This window comes from Artibeus jamaicensis, unplaced genomic scaffold (genome assembly GCF_021234435.1).
Source record: "Artibeus jamaicensis isolate MK-2021 breed Jamaican fruit bat unplaced genomic scaffold, CSHL_Jam_final scaffold_916, whole genome shotgun sequence".
NCBI lineage: Eukaryota > Metazoa > Chordata > Mammalia > Chiroptera > Phyllostomidae > Artibeus > Artibeus jamaicensis.
Genome location: NW_026522059.1, coordinates 4,973,432 through 4,979,182, shown reverse-complemented (window position 1 = coordinate 4,979,182; position 5,751 = coordinate 4,973,432). Strand labels below are relative to the sequence as shown.

The 5,751-nt window shown below is 56.9% G+C and overlaps 1 long non-coding RNA gene across 1 annotated transcript; it reads left to right on the top strand.

The window, feature by feature from the left end:
- Window positions 1-543: 543 nt before the first annotated feature.
- Window positions 544-2,434, top strand: LOC128626749 (uncharacterized). The gene is made up of 3 exons (XR_008390797.1): window positions 544-605; window positions 686-818; window positions 1,096-2,434. It is a non-coding gene; the product is annotated as an uncharacterized LOC128626749 (long non-coding RNA).
- The last annotated feature ends 3,317 nt before the right edge of the window (window positions 2,435-5,751 follow it).

Genomic DNA, 5,751 nt, shown 5'->3' with positions numbered 1-5,751 from the left:
ATTAGGACAACTGGTCTGGCAGAGGAAAACACACCTTTCCTCAAGCCCCCTCGCAGCGTGGCACTGCTGCTTCCTCGCCTGACCGAACGTGGTGAAAACACACAGGGCAGAGAGCAGAGCCTGGCACACAGTAGGCACTCAACACATTGGCATCGGACAAATGCAGGGAAGGACTGCCTCTTCTTAGCATCACACTAGAACATCAACTGCACCAGGGCAGGGGCATTTGCTGTCTCTATTACGCTATATTAGTTTCTGGCATGTAGTAGGTGCTCAGAAAACATTTGTTGAATGAAGTAAATGAATCAATCAGAGCGGCCATTCTTTCTTTCTGTCCCTTAGATGAGTCTTCAGTACATACCGTAGAGACTCCGAGATGAGGCATAGCATGTATTTATTGAACACCTACTGTGTGCCGGCTGCTTCCTCATTCATTGTAGCCTTTCCTCTTTTCTACCCTAGTTTGCACCACAACACCCAGTGGCTTTTGTGCCAGAAATGAAATCAAGTGTCAGTCAGACCCAGCCCATTCACACTCTGGGCGTCAGTTCCTTCTCTGCCAGGAGTAGCAGATGAAAAGGCCTAGCAGCGTTTCCTGGCACATAGTAGGTGCTCAATAAATAGCACTTTACCTCCCTCTCTTCCTCCTCTCCCGAGATGGTTGGAATAATTCTCTCTGTTTAAGCTGTCAGACCCACTGCTTGCCTCTGGGACTTCAGCGGCAAAAGGGTGAGAAAGGAGACAAAGAGAAGAGTGGGAGGAAGAGGAAGTGGGAAGGAGACGCCACCCAGGCGGCCTGGCAGAGGCCGCCCGCGCACGTGAGTGTTTGGGGAATGTGAAGCTGCCTTCACCCTGCCTGACTCTGGGAGGTGTCAGGACTCTGCAGCCAGGGATCACAGGTGGCTTTGGGGAAGCCAGGCCCCGGGACAGATGTGCGAGCTGCCCGGCGCTCCAGGCCTGGAGGAAGCACCGGGCGCCCAGGGCCCAGGGCTGAATGGGCCCTTTCTCTCTCTCCAACAAGCACATCCCTTGTTCATGGGTTTGTTTGTATGTTCGCTTCCCCAGGCTGTTTCTGTTCTGCTTTTCCTCCCACAGGGCTCAGCCTGGGGCAGGCGCCTCCAAGAGCACTGGGCCTGCAGCATTTCCAGAGCATTGCTCCTCTCTCCCGAGGCGGGTCCAAAGGGAAGGGTGGCCTTCCCTCTTTGCAGCCGACTTGGGAAGGCAAAGCCTGTTCACCTGTGGAGGACTGAGCCTCAGGACCGGCTTATCCAGGCCGTGGCGCCACGCTGGGGCTTGGCGCGAATCCTCATACCATCTCCACCGCGGGACACAGTGAGCCGCATTTGACAGAGGGTGTCATCGCCCTGCCAAAACGCCTTGAGGCTCAGCTTCGGCTGCCAGGGGAGGATACTGAGGCACAGAGCACGCTCAGTGCCTTTGCGCTCGGTGGCTGAATTTGAACCCCAGCCTCAGGGAGGGCCCAGACTCAGCATCTGCACGGCCCACACCACTCCCAGCTCCCTGTCCTCTTATTCGCTGTCACTCTGGGGGCTCAGACACCCTCCCAGTCCTCCAGGACCTGCTTCCCTCCTCTGTCATAATGGAGGCCACCCGTTCTCTGCCTGCCTCCGAGTGTGTGGTCAGGGTGAGGCCCGCAGGCCCCAGCTGCTCCTGCGCCCCCACCCACAGAAGGACGTCTCAGGGAGATGCTATTGTGATTGCTGTTCTGCGAATGGGACCCCTGAGGAACACAGAGCAGTAGGTCACCCACCCAAGGCTGCTGGTCCTGAGAACCGGCATGGGCTGCAGCTCCTTTTGGCAAATCCGCCACTGTAGAGTCCAGCTGGACGAAGGCAGTGCGAGGGGGTGGACATGGAGGCCACTTCCAAGTGACCAGACTCACGGAGGACGAGGAGGACAAAGGGAGGCTGGGTGGGAGAGGGTTTCAGAGGGAGCCGAGGTACCCCCAGGCTCAGGGACTTGTGCAGGGTTTATTCGAGCCCAGTGGCAGCGCCTGCCCCCTCCTTTCTGGGTTTCCCTCCCAAGACTCTTGCACCAAATGTCCCTGGGTGGCTTCAGTGCCGTGGACCTTCCAGCAGGTGGGCAGGGGAGGAGCTGCCGCAGCCCAGGCTGCAGCACACACAAGGCACTGTCCCCTCCACATCTCTGGAGTCCCCTTTCCAGGCCTTCACCCAGGGCCAGCCTCCCTGACTCCTACCAGCTTCCTCCCCGTGGTGCCTCCCAGCCACCAGTGCTCCCCCTCCCAGGCTGTGGGGCTAGTGGCCCCCACTCCCTGCAGTGGGCCAGACAAATGGCCTCCAGACAAAGGCAGCCCCACCAAGGCCGGGTGGTTGGGGTGGGAGCTGGATCCTGCCCTTGACCACTCCGAGGGCTCACCCAGACTCAGAGAGATGGTGAGGGAAGCAAATCTTCTTCAACCAGGCTGGGTCTCCCCAAGGGGGTTCTGCAGAGAACTGGAGTGGGGCGGGGCCGGGAGGGTGGGGAACCTGTGTGTGGAGGGGGCTGGCCCGTGCCGGCATGAAGTACACGGAGGGCGGTCCTCGGCCCGCCCCTCGGGGTCGTGGGGTTCTTGGGCACGTCCTGAGCCTCGTGGGGCCTCAGGAGCCTCTGTGACAGCAGCCCGATGGGAACCGATCCCCAGACTCCCTTCACTCCCCTTCCCCCGGACCATCACCTCAGGGCCGGGGACCATGCCTTGGCCACCTCCTCATCCGGGCGCCGGGGCCACACGGGCCCTCTCCCCGAGCACTGGCACGCACTGCCATTGTTGAAGGCACGCTGTGCGCCAGGCACGCTGTGCGCGCTTCCTCACTCCGCACCCACCGCACGGGTGTGGTCTCCAGTCTACCGACCAGAGGGCCAAGGCCCCCGGGGGCCAGTCGGTGGCCCCAGGCACTGAGTCAGTGAGCAGTGGACCCACAACTCCCACCCTCAGACTGACTCCAGAATCTCCCAGCTTGACCCCCGGGCTGCCTCAGGGCCAGGTGTGCTCCCTAACTAACGGCTCGTAGGGCTGACCGCACATCCAGCCTAGGCTGTTGAGAGAATTAAATATGTAAAGAAGCTACCAGAAGGCGTGATATTCCGGAGGAGCTCGGTAAATGGATTTGCCTGAGATAAAGCCCCACCTCGCCCCGCACTCCAGGATGCTCAGTAAACGCACCAAGTTCAAGTGTCCTGAGTTAGCCCTGGAGGGACCTCGGATTCCGTCCAATCACATCTTCCCTGCTGAGAAAATGGTGTTTTGTCTGAGCCTAAGTTTGCACCACGAGCCCCATCAGGAGGCGAAGGTTGGATCCTGGCACCAGTCACTGGGCTCAAACAAGCTGTTTTCCAGTTCACCATTGGCTCATTGGAATTCCACCTGGTGCATCCCGCTGCAGGGCGGAGGGGGGAGTCGCAATGGGTCTTGGGACGCTGTGAGGGGCAGCGGAGTGGTCAGCGAAGCAGCCACCTTTTCCGGAAGTGGCAGTTGCCTGGAGTAAACGGGTGTGGAAGGACCCCCAGCTTGTCTGAGTGGCTTGGTAAGTAACTGACAGCTGTCTGTGTTTATCGAGTCCGTATTGTTGGCACGTTTCCAAGCCCCTTTCCTGAAGCAGTTCACAGATGAGCTAATCGCTATTACTAGTTTCACTTCTAGCTGTGGCACAGAGAGGCCAGAGAGATCATGTGCTGAAGGTCACACAGCAGGTAGGTGGTACAGCCGGGGTTTGAACTTGGGGCTTTTAGGTTTCGGAGTATTTTAGAGTAAGGTGTTCCTATCCTGCCACTGCTGAGCCAGCCTCCAGTCAAGGCTAAGGGCATAGTCTTGGGTGGTACTAATAGGAGAATGTTTCTGTTCATTATTGTTTCCTTTCTGATTATCACAGTGACTCTGCATTGGCCCAGGGAGGAGTAAGATACCCTCTGCCACCCTGGGAGGACTTGCAATGGTCCACAGGGGCAGGGAAAGTGGGGCCACAGCTCCACTCTCCATTTCTCAGCCACTGAAACGCAGCCAGGGGAGTGCAGCCCTTGGCCGAGGTCCCTCAGCTGCGGCGGAGTTCCGCCTCAGGTCGGGCTGACCCCTTTCCACGCCCTGAGTGAGGACAGAGACACCCGAGCCGGGCCAGCACCCTGCGGCCCCGGGCGGCAGGAAGCTCTCCCCGCCCCCTGGGCTTCCCGAGACAGCACTAGCGCCTCGAAAATGGGTGTAAGGACCGGCCAGAACCCGCTACGGGGAAGATGGCCCACTGAAGAAGGTTCACATTTCTCCGAGGAATGCCTGCCTTTCAGGCATGAAACTGGATCTTGGTAAGACAGGGAGACCGAGAACAAAGCTCTGAGTTGGCAGAGAACAGAGGAAGGCAATATCCTCTCCTTGGGTTTGCTCCCCTCCTGTCTAGAGTTGAAAGTGCTTCAAGGAAAACACCCACAGCTCTCATGCTTCCCCACAGAGCGGGCAACTGACAGCAGCTTGGCTGGAACGCTGTTGTCCCACAGGGTGCCTCCCCCGGGCCTCGCTCATCAATTCCTGTCGATGGAGCCCCGAAGATCCGAGGGGAGCCGGTGTTTATTCGGGGCTCGTCCTCCTCACTCTTATGAAATTAGACCTTAGTTAAGAAATGGGGGTGGGGTGGGAAGAAGAAAATGTGTTCTTTATTTTTTGCCTCCTTGTCTTTGTCTGAATGTTGGCATGAAAACTAACAAGAGGGAAAAAAAGAAAAGATTCAGGTTGCCGGGAAATGAATACATGCCAGAGGGAAAAACAGCGTGCGCCCCATTGGGTAATGTCCATCAGAGAGGAAGAAGTTAGCACAAAACCGGTATCTGCCCCCTGTCGGATCCCAATAATCTGGCCAAGGAATCCAGCCCCTTTCAAGATTAGGATGCTAGAATTGTCCAGGAGTTAGTTTCTGTGTGTGTATGTGTGTGTATTTCCACCATCCTGAAAATGGTCTCAGAGACTGCAGCATAGAATTTATAATCACACACACCGGGATCCCGGCCCGGGCTCTGACCCTCGGTGACAAGGACACTGTTGCACATTTTGTCCCTCCTCTGTCTCTCGGACTCCTCCTCTGGTGAAGGGGAAGGGATGGTCGTGTTCCCTGTGGGGTGATCGTGAGGGTGAAGTGAGGTAACACATGAAACGCCCGGCTGGCCCACGATATGTGCTCAGAAAAGGGAGCTCCTTTCTTCTATTGTCAACACCTTTCCCAGCTGGGTTTTTCAAAGGGTCAGCGATGTGTTCCTATTGTAGTTAGCCAGGTGCTGTGACAAACAGTTACTCCTGCGGCAGGGATGCCCCGTGGCCACCCAGTATCCACTCTCCATTTCCTCCTTAGTGACACGGCCCTTTATTATTGGGGCTGCCCAATAGATTAAAATATAATGTGATGGGATATAATACAATATGATTATTGTAGCCAGCTTTTAAAAAAACCAACATCTCCCAGCCCCCTTTGCAATTAAGTGTGGTTGGCGGGACTTCTCGTATAGCTCCCCAAAGCAGGCGTGCACAGCTCTCTCCACGTCCCTGCCTGGACACAACTGCTAGAACCCCAGCTGCCGTCTTTGACCTCAGGTGACCTTGAGGCTCGAGGCCGTTAGTCAAGGATGGTGAAGCAGAAAAGGAGACAGAGCCAGCTGATGACTCCGGAGCCTCCTTAGTGCCGGGCCTTTAGTGAGAGGCAACAAAATCCCCTGTTTACCTGAGCCGCTGCTTTTCTGAGTTTTCCATTATGTAGA